We start from the raw sequence: 19,693 nt of genomic DNA on the forward strand, positions 1-19,693 counted from the left end.
CTTACTTGGCCAGAGTTTACTAATCAAATGACTGTCTTACTTGGATTCAGTCTGGAGCCTCTGTCAGAGAGAATCCTTCCACTTGGCTTTTGGGCAAACAAAGCTACATTAGAGCTTTCCCAAGCAGGACAGAGAAATGCCACCTTCTCTACCTAAGTCTTCTATCAGATCCTAGGAATTTTTCTCTCCAGATTTGCAGTTTGCTGGAATTTAGGCTGAAGAATTGATCTACCCTTGACATACTTGAGTGCGATACAGCTCCTATCATGTTCTCTTTAGGTTTGTGACGTTTTCGATTCTTCAGTGCCAAAGCTAGCAGTTGACCAGGTCAAAAGTGCCTAAAGATTGTAAAAAAGCTTAGGAGAAGAGGGGATCATAGCCTTTGCATAGCTCAGTCAAGCACTTAAATATACATTAGCACTTTTTGTACAACAGTCGTGTGGTAGGAAACCACTTTATCAAAAAAGGTGTCTCAGGTATCTCAGGCTTGCAAACCAGCATTCTGCAACTCCACACCTCCAAGGGTTTGAGTCAGTGGAAGGTTTCAGACACAGATGAGTAACATTCCTAACTCAAAGCTCTGTCTTAGCTGCATTCTGAAAAGTACTAAATGTGGAGAAAAAAGATTCTGTTAATACTGAAACAAGGTGAAAATTACCCATAATACTACATTAAAAACACAAGTCACATGAGGCAAGAAGTGAAAATCTTCCGGTCCTTTTGATACACCCCAGAGGTAACCGTGTATTTGGTGTGTGTGCTGTGGAAATCTTTCCCTGTGCTTATTGACACGTCACTATACTGCATAAAACATACTCAATTTTTATTTTACACAAAAATAGAATTACCCTGTACGTGATATATTTTTTTCATATAACTGACATTCTAGGCCATTAAGTAATTCTTTAATGCTCACATGGTTGCTTTGACCCTTCTGAGGGTAAGAGGGGTTTTGAGGAGAGAGCACTAGACCTTGGATCTCTGCTAACAGTTTCCTTACTTTTTATGACAATTCCTGCCCTCTCACAGGATTGGTGAGAGAATCAAATATGAAAAGAAGCAAGTAGCATAGAAAATTTGTACTCAGTTTTGCTTGTCTTAAGTCTCCATCTGCTGGCTCTATTTGGCCAATAGTCTGTCTGATAACTACTTCCTGAAGCTTGTCCGTAACGATTTTTTTTTTTTTTTTTTTTTTTGGTGGGGCATGGGAGTAATTTGGGCTGTTATTTAAATAACAGTTATTTTTAAGCTTTCTGACAAATACGTTTATATGGCAAACAACACGGTCATTGTGGAGGAAAATGGGTCTATAGCTACTGACAGAGCAAGCAAGAAAGGTCATCTAAAATGGCATAGTTTAGATTTCCCAAACACAAAACGTGAAGACTCCGTAAACACTTATGTAACCTAGAACTGGAAGAATACTTGAATTTCAACTCCAGGAAAAGGAGATGGACCTTGGAGTTAAAACGGAACTTTGTTCCCAGCACCACCACTTCCAAGCTTTGTGAACTTGGGCAAACGCTTAGGTAACAGCTGAGCCTCACCTTCTTCATCTATAAAATGGAGATAATACCTACCTCTCAGGGTTGTGAGGAGGATGAGATGAAAACACATATCAACATCCTGGTAGACATTCTTCTGAATCCCTTTTATGGGGATGATACTTGTGAAACGTGCATCTATCCTTCCAAACCATACGTACTTAATTTTACACCCTTTGCTTCCTGAAGAGAAAAAACATGATGAATCTTGGAGGGTGGTGGTTATTGTTATTTTGTCTATGGAGAAAAGCAGTATCAGTAAGTTCTTTTTTCCTCAACTGGATTAAGCTCCTTGGAAAGAAGAAACCATACTTCATGCATCTTTTAATCTTTCATATTATCTAGTATTTTTGTATATGGTAAATGCTCAGTATTTTTTTTTTTTTTTAATGAAAGCTTCTTTCTTTATGGCTGTGTTGGGTCTTAGTTTCTGTGCGAGGGCTTTCTCTAGTTGTGATGAGCGGGGGCCACTCTTCATCGCGGTGCATGGGCCTCTCACTGTCACGGCCTCTCCCTTTGTGGAACACAAGCTCCAAATGCGCAGGCTCAGTAGTTGTGGCTCACGGGCCCAGTTGCTCCATGGCACGTGGGATCTTCCCAGACCAGGGCTCGAACCCGTGACCCCTGCGTTGGCAGGCAGATTCCCAACCACTGCACCACAAGGGAAGCCCTCAGAGTATTTTAACATGGGCTGGACTGTTCAACTTCATCCCCTTCACCCACCTTCTGTCCGCTATACATGAGCGAGGTGGTTACGTGGCAGCTATGGGCCCGAAAGTATCAATGTTTTGCATTATTTCCCCTTGGCCTCAAGATGCGAAGGAACATGATCATTAAGTAAAAAGTATCTGCTATAATAACTTTGGGGTAGAGTGAGGTTAGGTTACCCTTAAGGATTTGGATTATCTTTAGAACTTTAGTATTTGATCTAATGCAGCTTAAGTATCTGCTCTTAAGTCCTTAACAGAATTGGGTTTATAGACCTGTGCAGTAAGGAGATAAGGGTTTTTATATACATCGAGTATCTCTAGAAATGCTAGCACTGCTTAGAACAGAGGAGAGAGCAGTTCTTCCAGGGAGGATTGAAGGTTTTACAGGAGGCAAAACCCCCAAACTAACACATTTAGCATCTAAACGAAATACCGCCAATGCTGGTGTAATAACCTTGGGGTGGGTATTTTAATCTCCGTTTTGATAGAGGAGTCATCTGAGGCTCACAGAGGTTAGCCACTTTATTTTTTTTGGTGAGAAGATAAAGGGTCTTTGTTTTTATTTCCACTGCCTCCGAGCAGGCTTATTCCATTTAGAGCATTACTTCTCTCCCCTTCTAGGGCACTGCATCAGAGCATGAGGGACAGAACAAAGAACCAGCCAAGAAGAAAAGGAAAAAGAAGTGAAATGCCTGAGTTAATGTGAACTTTGGGGCTTCTGCTTGCTTTTTACCCAACAAGCAACAATGCCCCCTTGTCCTACAGCCTGCACCAACGTTGGCATCTTGGTTCTGAACTCAATTGCACCGTCAATTAGAGGCAATCATTCTTGGCAAGTCCTGCTACTGAAAAATGGCTGGCCTTAGGCAAGCCCTTTTGTAAAAAGCACGGCTGAAAGCCTGAGTTTAGGAGCCTGCACCGCCCCGATGAAACTCCACGGGAGCAAATACAGAGCCTCCAGGCAGAGCTACCATCCAGGCTGGCTTCATTTTTCCAGGGAGCCTTTGGTGAGTTCAATTATCTGGTAAATATCCAGTGCTTCCCCCTCGGGAATCCCGTATCTGCTTTCCATCCCAGTTGGGTTGGAAGGGGTTTTACAATCCATGGTCACTTCCTTCCTGAGGCACCGGTCAATATCGGCTGTACTGAAGAAGGCGACTGACTGGGGGCAAGTCATTCAGACCCAGCTTGTAGGCAAACATGCACCTGGTCAAGAGGCTGGCGATCTGCAGGGCGAGGGCAGCACAGTAGCAGTCCTCCTCCCGCACCAGGTAGCGAACCTCATCATGGGTGCTGATGCAGAAGCACCCATCGATGGCGAACACCTCAAACAGCCACTTCATGGCCACAAGCATGAGGTGTAAGTAGTCCGCGGCGGAGCTTTGCACCGCTCGATTCACACAGCTGGTCATAAACGCCCCCCTGGACAGCAGAGGGCTCCAGGGCTCGGCTGCTGCAGCAGCCCAGCACCGGGGTACTGGTGTGTCAGACATCGCAATGCTCTCCAGCTTATTGAACGTTTCTGACTCTGTGTCCCCCATCCAGGCTTATTCAGCAACCTCCTCCCACTTCTTCCATTGTGATTTCCTAGAAGCTTCTCTGGATCTTGCGTAGATCCAGCAGGGAAACCAAGCCGTCCTCCATCCTGTCCACAGGGAGGTCCAACTCCCTCACCAGCCACTCGCCCTCATCTAACAGCCGATAGCTGCAGTGGCCCTTGGTGACTGCATACATCTGTCGGGCCTTCTCAGCTGCCTCCTGCCGCGTGAGCCAGTGGTTGAACTGCATTAGGAGGCGCTCAGCGAAGGGCTGCCCCCCCCCATAGATGCAGCCATAGTTGAAGACCTTGGTGTGCTCATGGGTGATGCCCACTGTGGCAGCTCTCTTGCTGTGTAGATTGGTGCCCCTGCTCTTCCTGCCCTGCAGTGTCATCCACCCAAAGGCCGTGCAGCCATGCACTCCAGCAAAGTGGGCGTCTCCAAGCACAGCTGCAATCCACAGCGCCTGTGAGCCCACGTCAGCACCCACGAGGGCGTAGCTGGGTGGGACCTGCACCATGGCCTTCAACTCACTGCCTACTCGGTCAGGTCGGGCGTTGCTGGCAATGAGCCAGGTGGGCTCTACAGCCCACGTGATGGGCTGTAGATGGTGATGGTGCCAGCGGTCACCCCCTGGGGCAGGATGGCCCCATAGCGGCCTTCCTCATCATAGTTTGGGTGCCTGGTCACAGCACGGGGCAGAGCTGACCTGGGCAGCCACACCACCATCTGGGACCTGATACATTTATGGGCATTCCTACAAAAAGAAATCATTTTGTTGATTTCCAAGGCACGGGGCCCACTGGCAACTCCTGGGCCAGCCTGCAGGGTGCCGTCCGCCATCTTGGGCAGGAAGTCTTTGGCGAAGGGGCTGCCAGCATTGCAGCTGTTACCATCCTTGTGAGGCAGCTTGAAGAACCAGCAGCCGGGGATATCCACATCATTGTAGGGTCCGTTGCCATGGTGATAAGCTGGCTGGCTGGCTTTTGGGCCACCAGCAGCAGTCAGAGCTAGGAACTGACCTGGAACTGCCACTCGCAAGTTCTCCATCCTGGCCTCGGCCTCCACTTCTAAGCGGCCCATTTCTCCCACCGTCTGCCACATGGCGCTGCTGTCAGTGAGCAGGAACTCCTCAGCCAGGTCTGCCTCCTGCGGCTCCAGCTGCTACTTCCCCTGTTCAAGACAGTGCTTCCTGTACAGGGACTCGATGGCTATGTAGGGGCAGGCGCCCCCAGGGTCGGCCACTTTTACCAAAGGGTTCTGGGATTGGAAGCCAGGTCTACTGGCTTTGGAGTCCAAATAGCCAGGAACTGTCCACGCTATTGCACTGCTGTGAAAAATAAACAGTCCTGCACAGGCAGGGGAAGGGAGAGGGAAAGAGGTCAACAGCAAGGAGGACTGCAGCAGTGGGCCAGTTGGGCTCCAGGATGGGAGGGGGTTGTAGGGCAGAGACGGATGGAGTGGTGGGAGAGGAAGTTGTGAGACACCAGTCCGATTGTGAAGTGCCTTACGGACCCTGTAGACAGACTTGGCATGCAGATGTTAAGCATACACGGTGATTTTTAGAAAAATGGAAGTTCAGCAGGTTTTAATTGTCTAGATAATTTCTCAAAGTGTGGTTTTATGTATTTTTAAATCAATCACCTGGAGTGCTTGTTTTAAATGCACAGTATTGCCCCGCCCCACACTGTACGATGAACTCAAATCTGTATGTCTAATAGGCCTCTCAGATCATTCTGATGCACCCTGGAGCTGAAGGATTTGAGAAGTGTTTCCTAATGGGTAGTAGGGTGATCAATTTCTGCTGATTTTATACTGACTAGGAAAGTTCTGCAGACAGCTGAAATTATGTTCTTATGTTGTTTACCTAAGAGGGAGGTGGAGCCTGTGTTGGAAAGGACAGCTATTAACAGTAGATTAAAAGTATATTCTTCCAGGGCTTCCCTGGTGGCGCAGTGGTTAAGAATCTGCCTGCCAATGCAGGGGACACGGGTTCGAGCCCTGGTCCGGGAAGATCCCACATGCTGTGGAGCAACTAAGCCCATGCGCCACAACTACAGAGCCTGCGCTCTAGAGCCCATGAGCCACAACTACTGAAGCCCGCACACCAAGAGCCTGTGCTCCACAACAAGAGAAGCCACCGCAATGAGAAGTCCATGCACCGCAATGAAGAGTAGCCCCTGCTCACCACAACTAGAGAAAGCCCACACGCAGCAACAAAGACCCAACACAGCCAAAAATAAAATAAATTTTTTAAAAAGTATATTCTTCCATATTAAAGTGAATATTGTCTCTCCCAAATTACAGACCCATTTTTAACCTTAGACATTCTTTTAAAACTGCCGCTCTGGACTTCCCTGGTGGCGCAGTGGTTGAGAATCTGCCTGCCAATGCAGGGGACACAGGTTCGAGCCCTGGTCTGGGAGGATCCCACATGCCGCGGAGCAACTGGGCCCGTGAGCCACAATTACTGAGCCTGCGCGTCTGGAGCCCGTGCTCTGCAACAAGAGAGGCTGCGACAGTGAGAGGCCCGCGCACCGCGATGAAGAGTGGCCCCAACTTGCCGCAACTAGAGAAAGCCCTCGCACAGAGACGAAGACCCAACACAGCCATAAATAAATAAATAAAATTAAAAAAAAACCCCTGCCACTCTGCTTCCCAAGCTTTGGACTGGGTCTCTCTTAAACACTTTCCTCGAGGAACAAAGTAGTTTTAGGCACAGCTGATCATCACAGTTGTCTTATTTCATTTCATTAGGGAAATGTTTAAGAGTAAGATTTTCATAGTGTTCCTTGCTTCATCCACCTTTGAATGCAAAGAAAAGAACTCCAGGGCTAAATCGTAAATGTCTTTATGAATCAGCAGAGATTACACCTCCTATCGAAGTATAATCTTCAAAAGATCAAACTTGACTGTTATACATATATAATGAGTATTAGTCAAATTTATTCACCTCCTTAATGAGGAAACTGATAAGATGGCAAAGCTGGTTTGAAGCAGAATCGGAGGAACAGGAATTATGCAGTCTACCAGGAAGGGTGTTTTGAAATGAGTGTGCTGAGTGATCTGAGCCCTCCAAAGTGAATAGCAAAGTCAGGCATGTAGCTCAGCGAGTCTCAAAGTTTTGTCCTCAGTATCCCTTAATACTCTTAAAAACTGAGGATCCCTGGGGCTTCCCTGGTGGCGCAGTGGTTGAGAATCTGCCTGCTAATGCAGGGGACACGGGTTCGAGCCCTGGTCTGGGAGGATCCCACATGCCGCAGAGCAACTAGGCCTGTGAGCCACAACTACTGAGCCTGCGTGTCTGGAGCCTGTGCTCCGCAACAAGAGAGGCCGCGACAGTGAGAGGCTCATGCACCGCGATGAAGAGTGGCCCCCGCTTGCCACAACTAGAGAAAGCCCTCGCACAAGAAACGAAGACCCAACACAGCAAAAATAAATAAAAAAAAAAAAAAACTGAGGATCCCAATGATCTATCAATATTAACCTTATTAGAAACTAAAACACAAATGTTTAAGTATTCGTTATCGTGGACCCTTGAACAAGGTGAGGGTTAGGGTTACCCACCCTTCCCACAGTCAAAACTCCAGGAATAGCTTTACCGTCCGCCCTTTGTCTTGGGTTCTACATCTCTGGGTCCAACCAACCATGGATCATGTAGCACAGCAGTTGGTATCTAAGGGAAAATATCCGTTTATAAGTTGACCTGCGCAGTTCAAACCCGTGTGTTCAAGGGTCAACTGTATTTTAAAAATAAAAATAACAAGCCCATTATATGTTAACATTTTTTAATGAAAAATAACTTCAGATATATTTTGAGAAAAAAGGCATTGTTTTACACTTTTGCAAATAGAACACTTAATTGGCTTATCAGAAGACAGCTGAATCCTGATATCAATTTCTGCGTTCATAGGTTGCAATATGTTGTTTTTGGTTGAAGTATATGAGGAAAATTTGGCCTCACAGAGTTATGTAGTTGGAAAGGGAGGACCTTACAAAATCCCTAAAGTGTCTTGGGAACCCTCAGCGGTCCTTAGATTACACTTTGAGAACCACTGCCCTAGATTAAGAAATACCCTGGCAGGCATGTTAAACAAAGCACCAGTATGACCTTGAAAGGACATGCTGTAACTGTCTTTTGGTTATTTCCAAGTTTTGGATGATTTTTCTTAATACTTCAAGGCCTATGTCATGCTCCTGTCACCAGAAACAGACTGGGTCAGACAGACCAAATTCCACTTGTGAACAGTGGGAATTGGGACTATATTGTAAACTCATTTCTTTAAACAATCCCCCTAAATAAAAACATCTTTTTTTCCTTTCATTATAAAATGCAAGAAATTTAGAAGATATAAAAACCAATTATCTTGAATACTTTGAACTTCTTGGAGATAAACACTGATACCTTCTTCCTTTTTTTTTTTTTTTTTTTACCTTCTTCCTTTTTTTGTTTTAACTTTTTATTTTATATTGGAGTATCGCCAATTAACAACGTTGTGATAGTTTCAGGTGCACAGCAAAGTGACTCAGCCATACATACACATGTATCCATTCACCCCCAAACTCCCCTCCCATCCAGGCTGCCACATAACATTGAGAAGAGTTCCCTGTGCTATACAGTAGGTCCTTGTTGGTTATTCATTTCCTTTTCTTTTTTTTTTTTCTTTTGTTTGTTTGTTTTTGTATGCAGACCTCTCACTGTTGTGGCCTCTCCCGTTGCAGAGCACAGGCTCCGGACGCGCAGGCCCAGCGGCCATGGCTCACGGGCCCAGCCGCTGCGCAGCACGTGGGATCTTCCAGGACCGGGGCACGAACCCATGTCCCCTGCATCGGCAGGCGGACTCTCAACCACTGCGCCACCAGGGAAGCCCGGTTATTCATTTTCTAAAAGTTCCCCAGGTGATTCTATTGTGCACTTAGGACTGAGAACCGCTACCTATCCTAACCCCATTTTCTTTTTCTCTTTTCTTAACATCTTTACTGGAGTATAATTGCTTTACAATGTTGTGTTAGTTTCTGCTGTATAACACAGTGAGTCAGCTATACGTATACATATATCCCCATATCCCCTCCCTCTTGCCTCTCCCTCCCACCCTCCGTATCCCACCCCTCTAGGTGGTCACAAAGCACCGAGCTTATCTCCCTGTGCTATGCAGCTGCTACTCTCTCACTTCATCCCAGTTTACCCCTCCCCCTCCCCGTGTCCTCAAGTCCATTCTCTACGTCTGCGTCTTTATTCCTGTCCTGCCCCTACGTTCTTCAGAACTTTTTTTTTTTTTTAGGTTTCATATATATGTGTTAGCATACAGTATTCGTTTTTCTCTTTCTGACTTACTTCACTCTGTGTGACAGACTCTAGGTCCATCCACCTCACTACAAATAACTCCCATTTCTTTTTATGGCTGAGTAATATTCCATTGTATATATGTGCCACATCTTCTTTATCCATTCCTCTGTTCATGGGCATTTAGGTTGCTTCCATGTCCTGGCTATTGTAAATACTGCTGCAATGAACTTTGGAGTGCATGTGTCTTTTTGAATTAAGCACGGGAGTGGGATTGCTGGGTCACATGGTAGTTCTAATTTCAGTTTTTTAAGGAACCTCCATACTGTTCTCCATAGAGTTTTTTTACATATAAGACATTTTGTAGTATTTCTGGTCTTTACAACAGTGCTTGAAAGTTTTCAAGGATGACAAAGCTGAGGCTGAGAGAGGCAAAGCAAACTGCCTTGGGCACACAGCTACTGACTTTTTCTATTCTAATCAGACGTCTTAGTTCTCAGATAGAATCCTCTCTAGCTAGTCTACGTGGGAAGGGATTCACAAAGGCTATTAGAAATTTGTGGAATTTCTGGAGAAGCTAGGTTGAGCTTCTCGGAACAACTCTCAGAACCACACCTCAGATCTGACCATGTAACGGAGCCCAGCCAAAACACATGGACTCTGCTGTGGACGCTGGAGACAGTCCCGTCACCACTTGACTTCAGAACTGGCTGCCTTTGCTGGCCTGGACCTTCTCTGTTTTCTCAGAAAATTCACTTTCAAAACAAAGTCTTACACATGTATATCTGATTGGTAGACTCTAACACACCTGTTGTGTTAATTTCAAAATTTCAATGTATTTTTAAAAAGTTATTCCAGATGAGGGAGGTAGGATTTATACTTGGAGAATTATCCAAGCGAGAAGAAGCTGTTTGAAAGATTCGGGGTAGGGACAGATGTCCACCGCAGTCACCCTCTGGAGGCCCAACATCAATGTACACCCTCCCTGCATCCTTAAGTCTCTAGCCTGCAGAACACAATGCAACAATCCCTTACACAAAATATGCTACTCTGTCCTCAAAAGGGGAAGCCCCAAATTTCAGTTGATTGCATTCAGCTCCATATTCAGAATTTTGATGTTCGTTCTTCTAATTTAAACACACTCTTTTCTTAATGCCCTGTTAGCCATGGATAAATTGTAAAATAAATCCACAGAGGCTATATACACTATATATCTGGGGAAGGGAGAGGGGAAAAATTTAACATATATTCTTATATAACGTAACTCACCTGAAAGGGGAAATATAAGGCTATAGTTGATATTTACCCACTCCATGTTACCTTTGCCCTCAGCCACAACTTGGTCTGTCTTTACCTGGTGGAGTGACCCTAACCTTCATTCCTGAGCATTTTAGTTCTTGGTGGCCCTCTACTTCTCTAAGGTTGCTCTAGTCCTGCTAACTTGCAGCATTCCGTGGGGAGGTACAAGGAGGACCCCTCAGTTTGTGAACATTGCTTCGGCCTGTCTAAGGAAGCCACTCCTATTTTCCCTAACACCCAAGATCAACGGCCTCAGCTGAAACGGTCAGCACTCCCCACTGCACCCCATCTTATTTGCTGGTTTAGTGGCGTGGTGCAAGGAACCTGAAATGGCCAAGTGCCAGTCTCAACTGGTAGAAAGATTCCCCTGGTGGAAACATTTCTCTTTCGACATTTTCTATATCACATCCATTGGCACTTAATTATCTTCCCTTTAGAACTGTTCTGCATACCCTGATTTTTTGAGTCATCGGAGAAGCCTAACCTTCAGGGTAGGTATGGAGGTATATCAAATGTCTAAATCTTAGCCCTAACGTGACTTCTTTCGTATTCAATAAATCCACCCCCAACTAAGGAAGATGCCTATTATTTTTGTCCTTGCCTTCACTAGTGTTTGAGAGATATACGGATAATGACTAGAGGGCTGGTAGCAGCAGGTGTCTCTGGAGAAAGGGATGAAAGAGATAACACAGCGAATTTTATGATATCTCAACCAGTCCTCCATCTTGGAAATAATCATATGGTCTTTTAACCTTGTGGCTTTTAGATCCTAAGCTCTCAAAGATTTATTTCTTGGCAGTAAGCAACATTTAGAAAATCTATCTTTATTGTTAAGTCTGAATATTCCAATTTATTATTTTGTTTAGCCCAGTGGAATTATTAGAGGACGTCAGTCATGCCCAATTGCCACCAGTTTATTTCAAACACTTATGAACAGAGAATTGCAAAATATCTTTTTTTCCCCTTGGGCCTATACGCGCTTGGTATTATGCTTATGCAAACAGAGTATATAAGCACAACTTCCTTTCCTGTATGTGCAGGCATTCGGCACATATTAGTGTCATGCCTGCTGCATTCCAGCTACACTCCATTCTGGAGACACAGTGGTGAAGCCCAGGCACGGTCTTTTTGCCATAGCCTTTCTATTCTAGTAAGGGGTGCTGGTACATACCACGTCTGGCTCTGTCTCCTGCTGCTAAATTAGGATGGCCTGTCATTTACCCAGAATACAGCAGGGGGCAGATAAAGCCCATCTTTCAAAATCATTTGCGGCAGCCCAACATTTTAGATGGCAGCAGACTAGAATTGTCACTTCAGTTTTTGAAGGAAGCTAGAATCTGGTTTTGCATTTTGCTCATTGCTTATCCGACTTCCGGTATCTCTGGTATCAAATCTGGGAAAAAGCCAAACTGCAGGTACATTTTCTCTTTCAGAGTAAATATATTTGGGAAATAGCTGTGAGGGACGCTTGCTAAGTAAAGGAATTCTACTCTGAATGCTTTCAAAAATAAAGACTATTCAATGGATTTAACATTAATTCAATTTAATATTTTCTATAAATTTGAATTTTCATTTAAGTATTTGCTTAAGTTGAACTGTAGCTGTGTTTTGATTTTTGCTGAGAGGATGGGTAAAAAGACCATCCTCATTAGCTAATCTTATTCCTATTTCAGAAATAGTAGCCACTCCTACATCCTTTCGGAGTGAATTAAGAGGAAATGTTAGAAATGTAGAGAAAGCAAATGCATGCGCGCGCGCGCGTGCGTGCGTGCGTGCGTGTGTGTGTGTGTGTGTGTTTGACATACTGTTATGGCCACAAGAATGGCATCAGAGGGGCAGAAGAAAGGAAAGGACCAAGGATGTGGGGTGTTGCATTTTGGGCAAAGGCGTCGAGAGAATATCCTAATTTTGGACTTTTTAATGGTATGTTAGGTTTGCTGGGTCCTTTAAAGCAATAAGTATTCAGCTGAGCTGTGAAGCTAGACATTGGAATTTCCTATGAAAAGGAAAATCTGAGCTAAAGAGAGGAGAGTTACCTGAGCAGATACCTTTTATCAACCAGCACCTTACTGGATCTTTTATTAATCTATGGTTTCCCTGGGCCTCCTGTTCTATTACTCTCTACGGGACAAACACAGGAAAACTACACCAACTCCCTCTGGCAAAGGCTCCTTAGAGAGCCAGTGGGTGAGTAGAGGTGGGAGGGGAGAGGGCTAAATCAATTTCTAGTGAATCTGAGAGCCAATCAAATCTTATTATTCTGTTGAATTATTTCTCTTCTCCTGTACATAGTAAGTTCTGTGGGACAGGGTCATGTTTATCTCGTTCACCACTGACTTTCCTGTGACCATGACATTTTTCATACACCAGTGCTTTAGAAGCAAAAATAACAGCCCTCCCACTGACCTCATTAAGAAAAGACTAAAGAGATTAAGAAACGTGGGTAATCCCAGCCATGAGTTATTTGGAAATTGTGTGTGTGTATGTGTGTGTGAGAGATTTCCAATCATCTGTCCCTGTTCACCTATGAATATGATGAAATGCAGAGGTACTGAGTAAGAATAGCTAAGGAGTTCTGAAATGCCTTCGAAGTTGACCTAATATTGTAGATTCCTTCAATTAGAAGGGCCTTACCCTGCCCCACCCATCCAGTTCAGGAATTCTGCAACGTCCCTAAAGGGAAGTCACCTTATTCTGCTGGAACACTCACCAAATCTTGAAGTAGTGATTCCATTACGAGAAAGCTCTTCTTCCTTTTTCTTTCTTTTTCTTTCTTTCTTTCCTTGTTTTTTTTTTTTTTTTTTTTTGGCAAGGGGTGTTTAAAAAATGTAGAAAAGAATGTAATGACTTTCACATGCCCACTGTCTAAGAATAAACAAGTACTAATGTTTTGTCCTTTTGGTCTCAGCTGTCCACTGTTGGGAAATAGTTCTCCATGGGTCTCTCACCTTTTTGTGCATTTGCGAGTGAACTACTGGGCCATCTTTTCCAGGGTGTTTGGATGGTGAACGACTGTGGAAGGTAGAGATGGTGGTTCCCTTCAGAATAAAGGGCAGGTTACTTATGACCTTGGAAGACAGAGTGTGTCTCGCAATGGAGCAAATGGCAGGTATGCTTAGTGCCCATTGTGAAATTATCAGGTTCCTTAAACCCAGGGTTCTTCTCTCCTGTAGTCCAACCACTGCATGTGCAGGTGTCATCTGGTCCTCTTCACATTGCCCTTAGGAAATTGGCACCAAAACGCTGATCTGTCTCTGCTGCTATTGCTGTGAGTAACAAGCTGCCTTTTGTCTCTGATCCAGGAGTTTCGTGCCAGCATCCATGAAACTGCTGTAGGTTACTATTTAAACCATCATAGGCCAGAGAAACAGGTGGAAATAGCTCCCAAGTAATATCAATATTAAAACTTGATGAGGATAGAAAAAGAAAACTAGAAAATTTCACTTATGAATGTAGAAGCTAAGATACTAAACAAAAATTAGTAAGCACAATCCAGTGAAAGTTACAAAAAGAATGAAAGGAAATTAAGCCCATGTTTATTTCAGGTTTATATAGTTTGAAATTTGGAAATTCATCAAAAAAATTTACTGTGTTAGATTGAAAGAGAAAAAACCTGTATTATTATAGCAGTAGAAAGTAAAAGCATTTGATAAAATCTAGCAACAATTACTGATAAAAATTCCATGTAAGTTAGGGATAGAATAAACCTTTTTAAACACGCTGATGACTGTATCAAACTATGAAATAGAGAAGCCATTTTAAAATCTGGAACAAATAGCATTGACCACTTGTATCATTATTTAGTGTTGTTTTGGAAGTTTCAAATAATGCAATAGGACAATAAAATATGTAAAATGTTGGAGAAAAACCAGTCACAAAGAGGCGGTATGAGCCAAGGAAAGATTAGGAACTTGAGACGCACAGACGTGGATCAGAATCTCACTTTGGCTCCATTTTATCTGTGGAACTTTGGGCAAGCTATTTAATTTTTTACAATTCAATTTTCTCTTCAGTGAAATAGGCATAATAATAATTTTTGGAGATCCTGCATGGATTAAATTCCCTGCTGTCTTGCTTTTTTTTTAATATTTATTTACTGGGACTTCCCTGGTGGTCCAGTGGGTAAGAATCCGCACTCCCAATGCAGGGGGCCTGGGTTCGATCCCTGTTTGGGGAACTAGATGCCACATGCATGCTGCAACTAAGAGTCTGCATGCCGCAACTAAACATGTCGCAGCGAAGATCTCGAGTGCCTAAATATTTATTTATTTAGGCTGCGCCAGTCTTAGTTGCAGCACTCAGGATCTAGGCCCCTGACCAGGGATCGAACCCAGGCCCCCTGCATTGGGAGTGCGGATTCTTACCCACTGGACCACCAGGGAAGTCCTCCTGTGGTCTTGTTAAAGGGCCCAGCTCAGTGCCTGACACATGTTCGGTGTTCCACAAATGTTAATTCCTTCTGACACTTTCAACCTCTGAGAATTTGAAAAAGAATAAGGATTTGGATGTCTGCGAAGCCTGTCACAATAGCAACCCCTGTGATTAAGAATAAAACCAGTATAGAGATGCCTAGTTCTTTTTGTTCAAGCTTCTTCCAGATACCTGAGAACTTTCAACAGTGGCAACCCAAATTGATGATTCTGCCTCTTACAGAAGAAAATCAATAAACATTAGCTCCTCTGAAGCAGACAAATTACAGGAACAACAAGTTCCACGGTGTTTCATACTCTTATGACAAACACCATCCAAGTTCCTGGACGAGGAATCTTTTCTTACCAGGATCCCACTGGCCAGTCCCAAAGTGGGCTTTGTCTCCCTCTCTTGGTTTTGTCACTTTGCTCATAGGATTTGTTTGCCCTTTTGCCTATTGTGAGCTTGCCTTCTCCTGGTTTGGTAAGTTCCCAGCACTTCAGAGGCAGGCCATGTCCACGGAGAGTCCTGGGAGGCCTCCTGATCTGGCCACAGCGATAACAATGAAGGTTTATTTCTCTGGAATATTTTTAAAGCCTATGGCTCAGTCTTCTCTGCTCATCTGAGAGAAGTATCTTTGAGTCAGCTTAGGGAGACACCACTCCCACTGTCAACTCTGGGATTTAGGGTCTGTCCTGGGCCACAAAAGAGCCTTCAGACCTACCCCTGCCTCAGGCAAGTCCTCATGTATGAGCTGGGCCCCATGTTCCAATCTGAATATGTTGTCCTCAGGCAGTTCTATTAGGAGTAGGGGTGCAGGGAATGTGAGGTTGGGGCACTGGTGGAGAAAGTTGGGCTGCTCTGGACATGTAGAGAAAGGTATAACTTGGGCTTGAGAGCAAAGGAAACAAGTCATGAAACTGACTCTGTGGCTCGATCATCTTTATTTATTTGTTTGCTTGTTTGTTTATTTATGTATTTGGCTGCGCTGGGTCTTAGTTGCAGCATGCGGGATCTTTAGTTGCAGGATGCAAGATCTTTTTTAGTTGTGGCATGTGGAATCTTTAGCTGTGGCATGAGGGCTCTTAGTTGTGGCATGCAGGGTCTAGTTCCCTGGCCAGGGATCGAACCCGGGCCCCCTGCATTGGGAGCACAGAGTCTTAACCACTGGACTACCAGGGAAGTCCCTGGATCATATTTATACATCACAGAAACGTCACTGGACTTGATAGCTGAGATAGCTCAGGCTCAGAGGGGTTAGGTGATTTGCCCAACACTGCACAGCACTGGAATCAAGACTGGATCCAGATCCTCTGACTCCTGGTCCAGTGCTCACTCCTTTCACTCAAGGTCCTGCTCGCCCCAGGTTTTGGTGATGCAGCAGGTAGGACTCAGCACATTAGCGGAGCGCTTGGAGACTTGGTTTGGTCACCACCTCAACACCTGGTGTGGTCACACTCTTCAGATCCTAAAGCCTTCAAGGCTGGGGTGATGGGGTGGGACAGGAAAGGGGAGGAGGAGAAGCAGGAGGGATTGGAGGACCTGTCAGGCGGCAGGGAAGGCTGGGGCTCAGAACTCTAGGTGATGTGCCAGAGGATGTCTGACTCATAGACAGCAGGGTGGGGTGTAGAGGATAGCCAGACAGACCCTCACTGTGCCTCCAGCAGGCCCATAGTTTAGGGAGGGCACAAAAGATGTGGAAGATCCTCTCTCTGCTAGCAGGACCTCTTCTGAGGTGGAATTGGCAGTGCTGGAAATTCCTGCCCAGGGTAGGCCCAGCTGCGTAGACCCTACTGCATGGCCGTGTCCAGTAGGTTAACAGGGCCATCCCTGGGCAGTGACATGAATTTGACCTTGGGGAAGGGAACCCAGGGCAGCATCCTTTCCCTTCATACATCTACTTCCCTTTTGACTGGCTTCCCTCTTTTTTTTTTTTTTTATTTTTTTGCGGTACACGGGCCTCTCACTGTTGTGACCTCTCCCGTTGCGGAGTACAGGCTCCGGATGCGCAGGCTCATCGGCCATGGCTCACGGGCCCAGCCGCTCCGTGGCATGTGGGATCTTCCCGGACCGGGGCACGAACCCGTGTCCCCTGCATCGGCAGGCGGACTCTCAACCACTGTGCCACCAGGGAAGCCCTGGCTTCCCTCTTGACCCACACCCCTGCTTTTTGCTGCCAAATGAGTGGTGAGGGCTGTGACGATAGTCACAGAGGATCACAGGCAGTTTTCAGGGTGTGCATTCACACCCTTTCCCGTCATTAGGAAACATGCAGTTTCTCTGAGATTCGACTCACCACGTTTCTTGCTCTTGCCTTCTTTCTCTTGAAGCATGGGGCCATCTGGGTTCATTTCTGCTGTAGTAGAAACATAGACGCCACCTCTTTACCGTAAGAAAATCAACACCGTGGACGTGATGACCAATGGCAGCTGATGCTGAGGCTCAGAGCTGGGGAGGCCACAGGACTGATGGCACCTGAAGAGGACGCATCCCACGGCGGGCCGTAGCTTCCTGGCACCCACCTCTAACCGTCATGGAAGCCTGCAGTCACCAGCTCTTTCTATTTTTTTAAGAGAAGCTGAAAATCTAAATTGAAAAACTTCGGCACAAAATTGGCACAAAATTTCTCAAAGATACAGATAGAACGAGCAAAACATGATTTGATTTGAAAGCGGGTTCGTTTGTAACTTCTGAGCTACCTGTTCTTTAAAAAAAATTCCTCCCAGGTATTTCACCTCTGGGCCTCTTCCTCAAAACCCATAATTTTAGTCTATTCTGAGACAACATCAGACAACCTGAATCGAGGGACAGTGTATGACATACCTGACCAGTAATTTTCACAATGGTCAAGGTCATGATAAACAAGGAAACACAGAAAAACGGTCACAGATTGGAAGAGACGAAGGAGACATGATGACTGCATGCCATGTGGGATTCTGGAACATTAATGGAGAAATGGGTGAAATCTGACTAATGTCTGGAGTGTAGCTGATGTCAGGGTACCAATGTTAATTTCTTAACTTGGACAAATGAAGCGCGGTCAGGAAAGATGTTATCATTAGTGGACACTGGGCTTAGGGTATATGGGAAATGTTGGCACTACATTTGCAACTTTTCTGTAAATCTAAATTTATTCCAAAATCAAAAGCTTATTAAAAAGAAAAAGTCCCTTCCAGGCCTGAGATAACCTCTGGTTGTTATGGTTCAGAAAATGAAGCCAGGTTTCTAATGTCGAAACAAATGCTGTCCCACTGGTGTTCTCCCTCCCGCCCTGTGAAGTGTACTTAGTACAGTGTCAAGTTCTACTATCATTTTCTTTCAGATCAAATGGGATCAAGGACTCCTAAAATGGGCCTGCGGCTTAGCCCAGAAGCATGCAGGTGATCAGGCAACTTTACAAAATGGTGTCTCTCTTTCTACCAGAAAGAGAAACTCTGTTTAATGGCCACACACACTGCTGTGCTCCCACTCTACCTGCTCTACAGTGACTGGAGTTTGAAATTCAGAGGCAGAGTTCTAGGTGCACTCCCAGGACTGACATTTGCCTGAGGATACGGTGGTTGGACCTGCCAGCCAGGCTGTGCCACTGCATCACTTTCTAAATGGCTTCTGGCATTGTGTAGTAGGATCCAAGGAGAGCCCCCTCCTTTCTAAGAAAACATTTTCAGCATCAGGAACATTGGGGAGAGAGAGAGAGGGGCTGAAGTGAGCTGTCAGAGAGAGGAAGGGGCCAGCATGGGAGTGAGAAACCTTGACAAATATTTTCATCTCTGTAGAGGAGTCAAGTTTCTCCAAACGAGTGGTTCCTCCAACTCCACAGGAATTGTATAACTCTGCAGTGTTCCCAGGCAATTATTCCTGCTTGCAAATCTGAGCCTCCCCTTTCAGGATCCAAACAAGTGACCACAAATCAAAGAGAGCTTGGACTCATTCCACTAATAGCATGGAAAGCCATTAGCCGAAGTTGTTTGAAAAGGGAAGTGGCTCAGATATCTCTGGTCTCACAAGAAAAGCTTCTGTAATATCAGATTATGGTTACCAAATGGCTTAGGGACTGAGGCATCATGTTTCTCATAACGAGAGGTTATTTATTGCACCATTGAACCAACACTCTCCCTTGCTCACTTGCACAAGATATGATGAAGAGTCCTTTCAAGTTGAATTAAGTTTAAATGGAAAAGTAACACACATGCTCCCAGCTAATGCTTGGGTTTAGCTCTGGTGGTGTGGGCAGAGAGGGTAGAGGGCTCCCTCTGTGGGTGGTCCCGGGGGCTCTGCAAGGCTCTCTTTGCCCCGGTCTCTAATGCTTGAAGTTGAACTCATGGGGATCATTCCTGTTTCCAAGAGAGTCTTTGTCACAAATGTTGAGAATCTGGGCTGTTCACGATCATTAACCTAACAGGGGCCCCCACTTTCTTTGGGGAACTATTTCTCCCAGTCCCCCTTCCCTGTGGTTCTGAGGGGCTGCCAATCCCAGAACTCCACGCTCTTGGCCAGGGCTTAGGCGTGTACCCATCCCTTGGGCCACAGTGATTGGTTCAGGGATGGCAGAATCTGGGCCAATCAGAGGCCCTGTTCTAAGAGCTAGTGGTGAAGTCATCCTAACTCAGGGAGGTTGGAGGGATGTTTGGGAATCTAGAGCCCCCCAGGCTATGTTTTCAGTCACGCAGAGAAAATCCGTCTTCACTGGAGTAATAAAGACGAGTAGCGGTAAGGAGAGCGGGGAGCGGAGAGAGAGGGGAGGCGGGGAGAGAGGGGAGGCGGAGAGAGGGGAGGCGGGGAGAGAGGGGAGGCGGGGAGAGAGGGGAGGCGGGGAGAGAGGGGTCTTCATGGCGTCGAGGCCCAATTCTAGGCATCGAAAGGCCAGACATGTGTCTGGATGCTCCAGGAGCTTTACAACGAAGCTGC

At 45.5% G+C, this 19,693-nt stretch overlaps 1 non-coding gene and 1 pseudogene across 1 annotated transcript; both read right to left on the reverse strand.

Annotated features, from left to right (window-relative positions):
- Positions 1–2,775: 2,775 nt before the first annotated feature.
- LOC101282039 (DNA polymerase subunit gamma-1-like) lies at positions 2,776–17,136 on the reverse strand (annotated as a pseudogene).
- TRNAG-CCC (transfer RNA glycine (anticodon CCC)) lies at positions 15,895–15,967 on the reverse strand. Its single transcript has one exon. It is a non-coding gene; the product is annotated as a tRNA-Gly (tRNA).
- Positions 17,137–19,693: the final 2,557 nt, after the last annotated feature.

This window comes from Orcinus orca, chromosome 13 (assembly GCF_937001465.1).
Source record: "Orcinus orca chromosome 13, mOrcOrc1.1, whole genome shotgun sequence".
NCBI classification, from domain to species: Eukaryota; Metazoa; Chordata; class Mammalia; order Artiodactyla; family Delphinidae; genus Orcinus; species Orcinus orca.